Here is a 15,646-nt window from a genome sequence, read left to right on the forward strand (position 1 = left end):
TGATTAATCATTGATTAGCAAATTAATCCTTTGTTTTGTGTTCAAAAAAGAGAGTATGTGGACAGATCTAAGGCCTTAGAGTTCAAATGAGCTCAAATCCTTTCAAGTCCATCAATAGCAATCAGTCTAGTAGAGGATTAAGCCAAGAAACACAAGATTTGACCAAACATTGAATGCTTAATCTTTGTTTTACCAAAGTCACCTGCAGATTTGATGAAGAGCTTGGATCTCACTATAGACTTAATCAAATCAAAAATTGTCTTCACCAACTTATAGAGCACCCTTGAAAACCTCTACGGCTAAGAGGAATTAGAACCATTGCATCTGGAGCAGCAAAAATCTCAAATCCTTCTTTTTAAAAAAAGGGCGCTAGAAAATTAGCAAAAATCTACAGTTATACACGGCGGTTTGGTAAATTTTTTTGAATGGGCTTATGCCTTGAGAGTATGAATATGTATGGCTAAGAGCTTGGAGGCTATTGTTAAGCCTGGAGGGAGATCAAGCCCCTCCACTAGCTGGGGGTACAGAGAGCTTGTTGAAAAAGAGGTAAAAATCTTAATTATTAACTAATCCTAATTAGCCAGGTGATTAGCAAGATAATGGGCTCATAAATTGATGGATTCTAGGCTAGGCTCTGATATCATGTTAAATTTGCAGCAATGTGATGAGCTATGATGGATCAAATGCTAGAATTAACATCATTAAAAAAGAGATTAGATGATAATTAAGATGTGATTAGTGAGCAATTAACTAATAGCCTAATGTAGGCATGGATAATAAAAAACCAGCAAATTCTCATTAAGCCAATGTCTCAATTTATAGAGTTTACATCTAAGCATCCAATCCCACTGATTTCTCCTTGATTTACTCCACCTCTTTTTCTTGATTCTCTCCACCTCTCCCAAAATATCTCCACACCTTCTAAATCTCCTCATGCTACCCTTTATTCTCTCCCAGTAGATACTTCTCACCTTTTACAGATTCTCTTTTACAACCTCTTGCTAAGGGCTTGTTCCCGCACACATCCTATTCACTTGTATATTTCAACAAAAGGCAAGTGCTCATCACAAATATAGCTTGATACATTCTACTTTGGGCCATTAATATCAAAAAGTAACTTGGTCCCCAAGCTAGTATATTTACATTAAAATTGTAGCAGTTTAATTAAATGAAACTATGGGCGGGCGATGATCGTTGCACATCAAAATACGACATCGCGCACTGGCCAAAATCCATCCCACGCTACTCCGTGTACCGATCTCCCCACCAAAAACACAAGACACATTAAATCTTACTTATTCACCCAACATGTTGCGACCACTGCTCCATGCTCTCGCACGTAGCCAGTCACGACCATGTGGCAAATGAGCGTACGATAAATATCACATAAAATAATTCCATAATTAATTCCATATTTCTCATTTCCATGATAGTCTGATAGTCCTGAAACTTTACGAGTGGGTCCATAGGGCTCCTACTCCTCTGCTCACAAAGTTTCACAACCATCGAACACCGGATGGGTGGGACAGTGTGCTGCCTCCCGCGTTTTTTTGCATAGTGCCCAAGGGGTACCCTATGCAAAAAATAGCAATTTTGGGTGGGGTATCACTATCATATGGCATTCTAAGGTGATGAAACTTTGCAAGAAGGTCCATGGGGATTCTACGCCTTCACTCCCAAAGTTTCACCACCATCGAACGCCGGATGGGCGGAACAATGTGTTGCCACCCACTATTTTTTGCATTGTGCCCAAGGGGTCCCTTATGCAAAAAATAGCGGGTTTGGGCGGAGCATCATCATCATATGGTGTTTGATGGTGGTGAAACTTTGTAAGCAAGTCCAACCAACTCCTAACCCTTTGCTTGCAAAGTTTCATCGCCATCGAACATCGGATGGGCGGGACGGTGTGTTGCCACCAGCTACTTTTTTGCATAGTGCTCAATGGGTTCCCTATACAAAAAATACAAGGTTTCGGTGGGGCATCACTATCTTATGGTGTACGATGGTGCTAAGACTTAATGAGCGGTCGTCGATGGGGCTGCTACCTGTTTACTCGCAAAGTGCCCATGGGACATCGGATGGGTAGGACAGTGTGTTGCCACTTGCTATTCTTTCGCATAGTGCCATGGGGTCCCCTATGTAAAAATATGACGTTTGGGAGAGGCATCATCATCATACGATGTCCGATGGTGGTGAAACTTTGCAAGCAGTTCCATGGGATACTACCCCCCCTCTTGCAAAGTTTCACCACCATCGGGATGGGTCGGTGTGTTGCCACTCGCTATTTTTCTCAGGGGGGTCACTCATGAATGTGTAAGCGTAGCACACGTGGGTTCAATAGAAGGGGTTTTTTTAATTCCTTTTTTAACAAAAATTTTACATACATAAGGGGGTATTTACAGATAAGGGCATGTTTTATTCACAAGAAATTTTTAGATAAGGGGTTTTTACATAAGGCCTTGAATGCACGTGATATAGAGAGTTTACATATAGTGAACCCCCCAAGCTATTTTTTCGCATGGTGCCGAAGGGGTCCCCTATGCAAAAAATAGCAGGTTTCGGTTGGGCATCGTTATCATACGGTGTCGATGGTGGTGAAACTTTGCAAATAGATCCATGGGACTGCTACCCCGCCACTCATAAAGTTTCACCACCATCAGACACCAGACAGTGTGCGATTGTGGTGAAACTTTGGGAGTGGGTCCACGGGAATCCTACCCCTCCACTCGCAAAGTTTCACCACCATCGAATGCCAGATGGGCGGGACGGTGTGTTGCCACCCGCTATTTTCCGCAAGGGGTTCCCTATTAAAAAAATAACGAGTTTGGGTGGGGCATCATAACCATACGGTGTCTGATGGTGGTAAAATTTTGTGATTGGATCCATGGAGCTCCTACCCCTCCACTCACAAAGTTTCACCAGCGTCGGACTCCAGATGAGCAGAACCGTGTGTTGCCACCCACTATTTTTTTGCATAGTGCCCAAGGGCTTCCCCTATGCAAAAAATAGCGGGTTTCAGTGGGGCATCATTATCATACAGTGTCCAATGGTGGTGAAACTTTCCAAGCCATACATGGGACAGCTACCCCTCCACTCACAAAGTTTCACCATCATACGCTGGATGGGTGTGGGACTATGTGTTGCCACCCGCAATCTTTCGTACAGCGCCCAAGGGGTCCGCTATGCAAAAATAGTGGGTTTGGGTGTGGCATCATTATCATACGGTGTTTGATGGTGGTGGTTAAATTTTTGTAAGATGGTCTGTGGGACTCCTACCCCTACACTCATAGAGTTTCACCACCATCTGACGTCAGATGGCTAGGACGGTGTGTTGCCACCCGTGCAATTCTTTCACATAGTCCACAAGCGGTCCCCTATGGAAAAATACCAGGTTTGGGTGGGGCATCATCATCATATGGTGTCTAATGGTGGTGAAACTTTGTGAGTGGGTCCATGGGGCTACTACCCCTTCTCTTGCAAAGTTTTACCACCATAGGATGTCGGATGGGTTGGACGGTGTGTTGCCACCCATTATTTTTTTGCATAGTGCCCAAGGGGTCCCCTATGCAAAAAATAGCAGGTTTGGATGGGGCATCGTCGTCAAACGGTGTCAATGGTGGTGAAAATTTACGAGAAAGTCCATGGGTCTACTACCCCCTACTTGCAAAGTTTCACCACCATTGGACACCAGATGGGCGGGATGGTGTGTTGCTATCCGCTATTTTGTTGCATAGTGCGCCCAAGGAGTCCCCTATGCAAGAAATAGCAAGTTTGGGTCGTGCATCATTGTCATACGGTGTCTGATGGTGGTGAAAATTTGGGCGAGGGTCCTTGGGGCTTCTACCCCTCCACTCGCATTGCAGAGTTTCAGCATGATCGGACACGGCATGGGTGGGACATTGTGTTCACATCCACTAATTTTCGCATAGTGCCCAAGGGGTTCCCCGTGCAAAAATTAGCGGATTTGGGTTGGGCATAATTATCAGACATTGTCTGATGGTTGTGAAACTTAGCGAGCAGGTCCATAGGGATCCTACCCATCCACTCACAAAGTTTCAACACCATCATGCACCAGATAGATGAGACAGTGTGTTGCATCCTCTAGTTTTTTGCATAGTGCCTAAGGGGGTCCCCTATGCAAGAAATAACAAGTTTGGGTGGGACATCATTGTCATCATATGATTTACGATGGTGGTGAAACTTTGGGAGTGAGTCCATGGGGCTTCTAACCCTCCACTCGCAAAGTTTCACCACCATTGCCGGATGGGCGGGACGATGTGTTGCCACCCGCTATTTTCTAGATAGCACCTAGGGGATTCCCTGTGCAAAAAATAGCGGGTTTGGGTGGGGCATCACTATCATATGGTGTCTGATGGTGCTTAAACTTTGGAAATGAATCCATGAAGCTCCTACCCCTCCACTAGAAAAGTGTCACCACTATTGGATACTGGATGGGGGGGAGGCTGTGTGGCCACCCGCCTCTTTCGCATAGTGCCCAAGCGGTCACCTATGCAAAAAAATAGCGGGATTGGGTGGGGCATCATTATCATACAATGTCCAAAGGTGGTGAAACTTTATAAATGGTCCATGGGGCTACTATCCCTTCATTGGCAAAGTTTCACCACCATCACACACCGAATGGCCGAGACAGTGTGTTGCCACCCCTTATCTTTCGCATAGTGCCCAAGGGGTCCCCTATGCAAAAATAGCGTTATTGGGTGGCGCATCATTATCATACAGTGCCCGAAGGTGGTGAAACTTTGTGAGCCAGTCCATGGGGCTCCTACCCTTATGCTCACAATGTTTCACCACTATCAGACGCCAGATAGGGAGGACGGTGTGTGGCCACCTCCGCTATTTTTTTGCATAGTGCCCAAGGGGTCCTGTATTGCAAAGAATAGCGGGTTGGGGTGGGGCATCATTATCATATGGTGTCCGATGGTTGTGAAACTTTGTGAGCAGGTCCATGGAACTACTACTCTTCTGCGCACAAAGTTTCACCACCATCAACGCCGGATGGGTGGGGCGGTGTGGTACCACCCACTATTTTTTGCATAGTGCCCAAGGGGTCGCCTATGCAAAAAATAGTGGGTTTGGGGCGGTGTGGTACCACCCACTATTTTTTGCATAGTGCCCAAGGGGTCGCCTATGCAAAAAATAACAGGTTTGGGTGGGGAATTATTATCATACAGCGTTCGACGGTGCTGAAACTCTAGGAGTCGATCCGTAGGGATTCTACCCCCTTTCTCGTAGAGTTTTAGCACCATCCGCCGACGTCCGATGGGTGGGACGGTGTGATGCTATCCGCTATTTTTTGCATAGTACCCAAGGGGTCTGATATGAAAAAAAATAGCGGGTTTGGGTGGTGTATCACTACCATATGGCGTCCAATGGTGATGAAACTTTGCAAGAGATTCCGTGGGTATTCTACCCCTTCACTCCAAAAATTTCACCACCATTGGACGCCAGATGGGCGGAACAGTGTGTTGCCACCCGCTATTTTTCTGCATAGTGCCCAAGGGGTCCCTTAAGCAAAAAATAACGGGTTTGGGTGGGGAATCCTTATCATACGTGATGGGTGGGATGGTGTGATTCCACTCGCTATTCTCTCGCATAGTGCAGAAGGGGTTCCCTATGGAAAAAGTAGCGGGTTTGGGTGGGGCATCATTATCATACAGTGTTAATGGTGGCAAAATTTTGTGAGCAGGTCAATGGGGATGCTACCCTTCCACTCGCAAAGTTTCACGACCATCGGACACCAGATGTGTGGGACGGTGTGTTGCCACCCGCTATTGTTTTGCATAGTGCTGCCCAAGGGGTCCCCTATGCAAGAAGAAGCAAGTTTGGGTGTGTAAGTTTCCTCCCCAAGCCCTCAAGATGTCCAGCATCTTCCCCTGTAATCAATTCCCTCTTCAGAAATATAAAAGATTTTGTTTCAACCAGTTTTGGCCTAGAGAGAGAAAATATTCTAGAGAGATAATATTCAGATATTAAATATTTTTGGATAGAAAAAATTCTCATCTTATTAAAATAAGTTCCCCTGAAATAGAAGTTCAGAAAGATTTTCAGAAGGTGCATTAGAAATTGAATATAATCTGTTCAAGAGGCATTATCCTGGGGGTGAAGATTTTTTCGAAATTTTAAATTAAGGTTCCTATGGACCAATAAGATTCATCCAAATGTAGGGAGGAGATAAATAGAAGAATAAAAGAAAAATCCCCCAAAAATGAGTAAATACTCACATAAGATGAAGAGTTGACTAAGGACAAGGTTAATAGTTAAAAAAGAGAGATATTTAGGTGAAATGATGCATTTTTGACACCTCTGCATGGGGGAGTTCCCCTCATGAAGGAGGCGCCTATTTCACATGCTTGAATGATTTTTAAACTCCCAAATAATGGGATATTTTTATCTCTCCTCTCTCCTATTTCAGTTAGATCCAAAAAGTGACCAAAACTGACCTAAAAATGGTCAAAAATTAACCAAACTAATCTGGAAAATTCTAGAATCAGTTGGCTTGGTTAGAAGCTCACTTTTTCCTATAAATAGAAGCCCTCCCCTTTGTTGAAACTTAATAGTGTTATGCACTGTTACCCTGCCTCTCCCAAGTGCCAAAAACAGTGAATTAAATTCATAATTCATTAGTTTTTGACCTTCCCTCTTCCAAAAGGCCACTCTTGTCTCAAACAAGAGTTGAACCCTCAAACCATCAAGCCAAAGGAAAGCTCTGAGATTCATTAGTAAGTTGGAGATTCTTCTCTTTTTTATTCAATTCATGGTTTTTTATGATTCTTGTCTTCCCTATCTTGCAAATGCTGTTATGCCTCATTGTAAAAGGCATTCCCCTCTCTTCTCTAGTAAATCAACCCGTCTTTATCCTAGCTAAGTGATAATTGATAGAATTAAACTTTTTATAATGTTTTCTCTTGTATAAGTGAATTTTGATTAGTATAGATTACTTTGAATCAATTAGAGTTAATTTTTATGACAAAATCAAGTAGGGAAAATTAAAAAATGGTCAGCCATACAATGGAGGTTATGGTGAAATTTTTAGAAATAAGAATTATCTTTATTATGCTAAAAGAGTAATTCCTATCAATTCTATACTCTAAGAGTGTCATTTTCATGCATAGAAAATGCATATGGATTATTATTATTTTACACTCTGTACAGAGTCATGCAGAAACAGGTGGATGAGGAGATAGCTGCAGAAGCAGTTAGAAACTATGACAAGGATACACATCAGACCTACATCAAAGGGGTCACAATTCCAGTATCAAAGGAAAGTCTGAAGCAACACTTAGGGCTACCAGACAAGTTAGGAGGGAAGAGCTGGACACCAGAAATGGTTGTCTAGTATCTAGGCAAAACTGAAGAAGAGGTAGCAAAAAGGAAAAAGGGAGCCCAGGGAGTGCCCACCTAGAGCCTGAACAAACACCAGAGGCTGATGAAGTTTGTAGCTCAAGCACTCTGCCTCAAAAAGGATGACAAGTATCTCTCAGAGCAGGTATTCATGGAGGCAGTGAGGGTTTTTGAGGGTGGCCAGTGCGACTTGGCCATGATGCTAGAAAAGACCACGACCACTCATATGGCTGCATTGAAAGAGAAAGGGCAAAAACTATATACCCGTGCACACATCTGGCAAGAGCTGTACGAGCAAATGGCGAAGGGCTCTAAGGGGAAGAAAAGGCTCAGCGAAACGTTGATTTTCAGGGATTCAAAAAAAGCCAGGATAGAAGGCCAACCATCAGGGCAGGAGACCAGCCAGGAAGAGCCCAGCTCCTCCCAGACACCAAAGAAGGGGGCCCTGGAACTAATGCACAGCTTTAGGAAGGGGGAAGCCAACCAGTCTGGGGTCAGCTGAAGATAAACTTAAAGGTCTACTGGACACATTGGTGAAGCCTGCCTCAACCCCCCGGTAAATAATCAGCGCGATTCCAACACTTCAGGAGCTCAAGTGTTCTTCCTGAGCCTCAGGGCCCATCAGAAAACCAGCAACCAGCTAGCCAAAGCACCCTACCAACAACATCTGCTCAAACTAGCACAGTGATGTTGGAGAGGGTTTGGGAAGAACAACAAAGAAGTTTAGAACTGCCATTAGCCACCATAAGGATGAAGGCCTTAGAACCATCGGTAGGCTTGCCATTCCCAACTATGCCAGTACTATCTATTCGGGACGAGGCAAGACCTCACTATCAACTGGAGGCCAACCTCAGGGCAACAATGATAGCCATAAACACAATGGCTCTTCAGATGAAGCATGAAAAGGCCAGTCTGGATATGGATGTTCAATGGCTGGCAGAAAAACTTCTGAAGGCAAGAATAGAAGTGAATCGACCTGCTTATGGCTCCTAGCTAGCCACTGCTTACTGGTGCACTCAACTGGCTAGGGTTAGAGTCAGAAGAAATCCTTCTATGGTGGAGAACACGAAGGATGGGAAACGCCGATGCCAACGACTGCACCTGTTTGAGTAAATGAGAGCACCAGAGATCTCCAAAATTCAGAAGCCCAGTGTGACAGTGCAGTGGAGCAAGCTGAGGACTTAGAAAGGGAGAGGGGAGAGCCGTATGATCAGCAATTGATTCAGGGGCTCCACCCAGACCATGAGCAGAACTTAATGAAAATCATATCTCAGTCTAGAGCCAACTGGGGGAGAAGAAATTGACAATCAGCTCAGTTCAAGAAAAGGGAGAAGAGTGTTAAGGGTGAAAAAGTATAAGTCGCCCAACGGCCAGCAGAATAACTAATCAAGATCAAGAATCAGTTACAGTCAGGCAAGATGGGGATGGTGAGCTGAGGAGCTGGATATAAAAGGAAAGAGAATCAAAGAATGAAGGCGCGGAAGCCCTATTGCACAAGAAAGCAAGTGTAATCCCATGTGTGTAGTGGGGGTGTGTGAGTTTGGTGGCCATGGTGCGCCACTGTAATTACTTGCTGAATTAGGCACTGATATCTTTATATAAGTTATCTGGTTGGTCTGGGTAAGTGTCTGTCTGGTCTCTAGGCTGGTATAGCCAGGGAGCTATTACCAGGGCTGGCTAACTCAGAGCTCCTCAGTCTAGTTCAGTGAAGACTGAAGAAGCAAGTTCAACACATACGCATGGGTGTCCTAAGCACCGCGAGCCCGTGCATCGCCTGGTCAGAACCCTCCAGGATCCTCCTTAGGTGTCCTGCCACTTCACTCAGGGGGACTGCTTGGTCGGCCCTCACCCATCGTACCGGAAGCACACCATTTTACACCATACCCAGGCTGGTCAAGACGTGGGCAGGTTTTTGCCACATGAGCCGTCCTTTGAACACTCCCCGTCAGCTGTTGCAACCAAACTTCCCTTAGAAAAAACACATATACCAAATGCTCCCTCCACCAGCATTCTGGCGTAAGACAGTCCTTTAAGAAAATAGGGTTTCTATGCAAGTTTTCAGTTTTAATTTTCTTTTGAATACAATGGATATATCTTAACTTCGTATCCCAAGACTTCTAGATCATAGGTCTGGATTCCCAAGCGGAATTCCTCAAATTCTGTAATCTTGATCCTTTGATCAAAAATCAAAGATCTCAACTTAGTTTCAGATTTGGTGGGTGATTTGAGTGCAGATTACTGAACTGGTCACATCGTCTATTCTTCAAACTGACGAAGGAGTTATGTCTTGGTCATAGTCTGATTCAGGTTTTTAGAGACTGGAAAGGTTCTCTCTGAATTATCTTTATCGAAGGGTAATATTTCAATTACTACTTTACTGAATTTCATTCATTGAGTATTTACTTAACTGAATTCAAAACTAATCAATGAATTCCTCAGAGGGATAAATTAATCATTTAACTAAAATTCTGACTTCGATAGATTTTCTCAATTTTCTCATTATCATCCTAGAGAATATGAAACAATAAAATTATCTTTCCCAGAGTATTTACTTAAATTCATTTACCCATATTCATGGGATTTAACAAGTATTAAAGAGAACTCTTGTTTTGATTAAAAAAAATTTTGTATGCATCTATTTATGCATAAAATCCATTTTCTATGGAAATAACACTTTTATATAAAAGAAAATCCTTTTATGCATAAAAATCAATATTAGTGAAAGTAACACTTTTACAATTAAAAAATTTCTTTTATGCATAAAAATCAATATTAGTGAAAGCAACACTTTTACAATAAAAATTTTATTTTATGCATCATTTTACGCATAAAAATCAATATTAGTAAAAGTAACACATTTACAATAAAAATTTTCTTTTATGCATCATTTTATGCATACAAATCAATAATGATGAAAGAAACACTTTTAGAAAAAAAAATGTTCTTTTATGCATCTATTTATGCATAAAAATCCATTTTGATGAAAGTAACACTTTTAGAATAAAAAAATGCTTTTATGCATACAAATCAATAATGATAGTAACAGTTTTAGAATAAAACATATTCTTTTATACATCATTTTATGCATACAGATCAATAATGATCGTAACACTTTTAGAATAAAAAATATTCTTTTATGCATCATTTTATGCATACAAATCAATAATGATGAAAGTAACACTTTTAGAATAAAAAATATTCTTTTATGCATACAAATCAATAATGATGAAAGTAACACTTTTATAATTAAAAAAATATTCTTTTATGCATCTATCTATGCATAAAAATCCATTTTGATGAAATTAACACTTTTGTAATAAAAAACATAATCAATATGCATCTTTCTATGCATAGAATTTAATTCTAATGAAAATCACTCTTTTATAATAAAAATAATATTCAATATGCATCTTTCTAAGCATAGAACTTAATTCTATTGAAAATCACTCTTTTATAATAATAAAAATAATCAATATGCATCTTTCTATGCATAGAACTTAATTCTATTGAAAATCACTCTTTTATAATAATAAAATAATCAATATGCATCTTTCTATGCATAGAACTTAATTCTATTGAAAATCACTCTTTTATATTAAAAAATAATCAGTATGCATCTTTCTATGCATAGAACTTATTGAAAATCGCTCTTTTATAATTTAAAAAAATAATCAATATGCAACTTTCTATGCATAGAACTTAATTCAATTGAAAATCACTCTTTGATAAATAAAAAAATAATCAATATGCATCTTTCTATGCATAGAACTGAATTCTATTGAAAATCACTCTTTTATAATTAAAACAATAATAAATATGCATCTTTCTATGCATAGAACTTAATTCTATTGAAAATCACTCTTTTATAATAAAAATAATAATCAATATGCATCTTTCTAGAACTTAATTCTATTGAAAATCACTCTTTTATAATAAAAATAATCAATATGCATCTTTCAATGCATGAATGAAAATGACACTTTTAGAATACATAAACGATGGGGATTACTCTTTTTGATTAATAAAAGATGAAATTTATTTCATAAATTTTAAGAAAATTTTGCCATAACCTCCTTTGTATGGCTGACCATTTTTCAAATTTTCTAACCTTAATCTACTTAGGAATTATCCCCAATTGGTTTAAAGCATTCTAAACTAATCAATTTTCACTTTTAAGAGAGAAACAATATGAAAAGTTTAATTCCAACAATCAAATCACTTAGCTAGGATAAAGAAGGGCTGATTTTAAGATTGAGAGAGGGGGAAAGCCTTTCCAACAAGGCATAGAATCAAATTATCATTTCAAACAAAACAAAAATTAGAAAACCATTAAAAGAGTAAAGAAAAATATAAGATTTCTAACTTACATGAATTCTGGGAGCTTTCCTTTGGCTTGATGGTTTGAGGGATCAACTCTTGTTTGTAACAAGAGTGGCCCCACCAAATCTTTAGAAGAGGGATTGGTCAAAAACTAGTGAATTATTAAGAAATTCACAGTTCTTGGCTCTTGGGAGGAGTAGAGTAATAGTGCATAAAACACTATTAAGCTTCAACAAAGGGGGAGGCTTCTATTTATAGGAAAAAGTGAGCTCCTAACTGTGAGGTGAAAAAAAGAAGAAAGAACCTGCCTCTATAGCCCTTCCACCTCGCAAACTTGGAATAACACACACGAACGGGGCACCACCAGCCACCGGCTGGAACAATTTTCACACTTCACCACCCAACCCACGCCAGACAGACAGCCCAAAACAGGGGCACCGTACTCAAAGCAAACACCCAGCAATATATTCCAGATCAAAACATTTCATACAAGCTTCTCCCGACACAGAAGCTTTACTCACACAACTCACAAACACAACACTCAGGCCTGTCAGCCGAGGATACACCACATCCCCGATCACCACATAACCCACTCGCCTGCCTGCTGTACCAAACACACCAGAATGAACCCGGCCACTCTCGCTCCAGAAGGCGCCCACACCAGCTAACCCTCGAGTCCTCTCTGACCCATCACTTCTGCATGTGTCGTCAGCAGCAGCTACACCATCATCTCTCTCTCACTCTCTGTCTCTGTGCTGATCCTCTGTCAGCTTCACCCAAACCCAGGCAGCTTATCTGCCTTGCTACCGGCCCACCACCAAGCAGCAACCAACCATTCTCTCTGCGCCTGACTCGGCACCCTGCTCTGTCCACAACCCTGTCTCACCTACGGGCCCACACCAGCCTCGTAGATCACGTGCAGCTTATTTGCACCCCCAACTTGTCCACAGCCACAAGCCCACTTCTCTTCTTCTCTCACCACGCCTCTGCAATGCGGCCCACTAGCTTGCACCTTGCCCTCAGCAGCTCCCACACACGGCTGCAACTCTTTCTAGTCCCTTCACTCTGTCCTGCGGCTCTTTCCAACCGGCGCCCTTAACTTTGTCGCCCGAAGCCCCTCTGGCTTCTACACGCCAACAGCCCGTCTCTGTCCAGCGACCTCACACTAGGCGACCACCACTCGCCTTCACACTGCACTTCTGCGCCCACTTCATCTCTTTCTGCAAGTTGCCAGCCCGCCAGCTGCGCTCCAACCCTGCTTCTTTTCTCACGCGGTCAGCCCGCTTGGCACTGTTTCCACTCGTTGAACCTTGTGCTGTCAGCCCATCAACCAGGCTCTACTCGACCAGCTACCTTGCGCCAACACAGCAGCGCCCTCACCAAGGTTTTATGCTGCCTGTACACGCTAACAGCCCGTCCACTTCTTCACCTGGGAGGCCCACCACCACTGCAGCCCGTTTCAGCAAGGCGACGACCTCAGTCTGCACCTCTCACTCAACTGCGCTCCAGCCCTGCTTCTCTGCAGTAGGACCACCGGAGAGCCCCCACGCTCACAAACGGCGACCTTCACCTTTACTGCAGCACACGCCGACTTCCCCGCCACCTTCGATCGGCTTTTGGAGTATGCGCTGGCAGCCACCCTCAGCTCCACGCTTTCGTTTCCTTTTTGGCCATTAATTTTATATATATATATATTTTTTTGCCTAAGATGGCCACTCCCCCCATTTCACACTCATATGCCCATACTACCTTGGCCATTCTCTTTTGATTTGCCCATGCTTTCCATACCTTCAAACATCTTCGGCTGGTGCCCAGTCCATTTTTGACGTGCCCACACATATCAAACGGCCGAGCAGCTTGAATCAACCCAGCGAACCTCTTACCGAACAGGCCTGCAACCAGCCCAAAACCAAAAGCATCCACACTGAACACCTGCACACGCTTTCAAAGCCAACCTCTGCACACAAGCCATGCACCCATATGTACACTAGCCAAAAAGACGTCTCAGAAAAACGCCTGACACTAACCAAGCAAACTGATTCTAGAATTTTCGAGATGAGTTTAGTCAAATTTTGACCATTTTTAGGTCAATTTAGCTTACTTTTTGGAACTAGACTTTAGGAGAGAGGAGAGATGAAATATCTCAATTTTTGATAATTTTAAACTCCACCACACATGTGAAGTAGGCGCCTCCTTCATGAGGGGGCGAATTCCCATTGTGAGGTGTCAAAAATCCATTTTTTTAGTATTTCCTTTGATCCTTAGTCCACTCTTCATCTTATGTGAGTATTTACTCATTTTTGGGGGGGAATTTTCTTTATTTCTTCTATTTATCTTCTCCACACATTTGGATGAATCTTATTGGCCCCTCAAAACCTTAATTTAAAATTTTCAGAAAATCTAGACCTCTTGAACAGATTATACTTGATTTCTAATGCACCTTCTGAAAATCTTTTTGAACTTTTGTTTCGGGGGAACTTATTTTAATAAGAAGAGATATTTTTCTATCCAAAAATATTCAAAATCTGAATAATCTCTCTCTAGAATATTTTCTCTCTCTAGGCCAAAACAAGTAGAAACAATATCTTTTATATTTCTAAAGAGGGATTTGATTACAGGGGAAGATGCTGGACATCTTGAGAGGCTAGGGAGGAATCTTACAGAGCGAGTCCATGGGGATGCTACCCCTCCACTCGCAAATTCTCAACACCATTGTGCACCAAATAGATGGGACGGTGTGTTGCCATCTACTAGTTTTTTGCATAGTGCACAAGGGGTCCCCTATGCGAGAAATAGCAAGTGTGGGTGGGGCATCATTGTCATACAATGTCCGATAGTGGTGAAACTTTGGGAGCGGGTCCATGGGGCTCTTGCCCCTCCCCTCGCAAAGTTTCACTACCATTGGATGATGGATGGGCAGGATGGTGTGTTGCCACCCGCTATTTTTTGGATAGCATCTAGGGGGTTTCCTGTGCAAAAAATAGAGGGTTTGGGTGGGGCATCATTATCATATGGTGTTCGATGGTGGTAAAACTTTGCAACTAGATCCATGGGGCTCCTACCCCTCCACTCAAAAAATTTCTTCACTATTGGACACTGGATGGGCGAGGGGCTGCGTTGCCACTCGCTATCTTTTGCATAGTGCCCAAGGGGTCACCTATGCAAAAAATAGTAGGATTGGGTGGGACATCATTATCATATAGTGTCCGAAGGTGGTGAAACTTTGCAAGCATTCCATGGGTCTGCTGCCCCTCCACTCGCAAAGTTTCACGACCATCACACACTAAATGGCCCCAGGACGGTGTGTTGCCACCCGCTATCTTTCGCATAGTGCCCAAGGGGTCCCCTATGCAAAAATAGCAGGATTGGCTGTCGCATCATTATCATACCGTGTCCAAAGGTGGTAAAACTTTACGAGTCAGTCCATGGGTCTCCTACCCTTATGTTCACAGTTTTCCAGCACTATCAAATGCCAAATAGGCGGGACGGTGTGTGGCCACCTGCCCTATTTGTTTGCATAGTACCCAAGGAGTCCCCTATCCAAAGAATAGCCGGTTGGGGTGGGGCATCATTATCATATGGTGTCCAATGGTTATGAAACTTTGAGAGCAGGTCCATGGAACAACTGCTCTTATGCTCACAAATTTTCACCACCATCAGACGCCGGATGGGTGGGAAGGTGTGGTGCCACCTGTTATTTTTCGCGTAGTGCCCAAGGGGTTGCCTATGCAAAAAATAGTAAGTTTGGGTGGGGAATCATTATCATATGGCATCCAATGGTCGTGAAACTTTAGGATTGGATTCATAGGGCTTCTACCCCTCTTCTTGCAAAGTTTCAACACCATCCAATGCCGGATGGTTGGCACAGTGTGATGCTACCCGCCGCTATTTTTCGCATAGTGCCAAAGGGGTCCCAAATGGAAAAAATAGCTGATTTGGGTGGGGTATCACTATCATACATTGT

Source organism: Cibotium barometz, chromosome 22, assembly GCF_041138505.1.
Source record: "Cibotium barometz isolate CiBa-2024 chromosome 22, ASM4113850v1, whole genome shotgun sequence".
NCBI classification, from domain to species: Eukaryota; Viridiplantae; Streptophyta; class Polypodiopsida; order Cyatheales; family Cibotiaceae; genus Cibotium; species Cibotium barometz.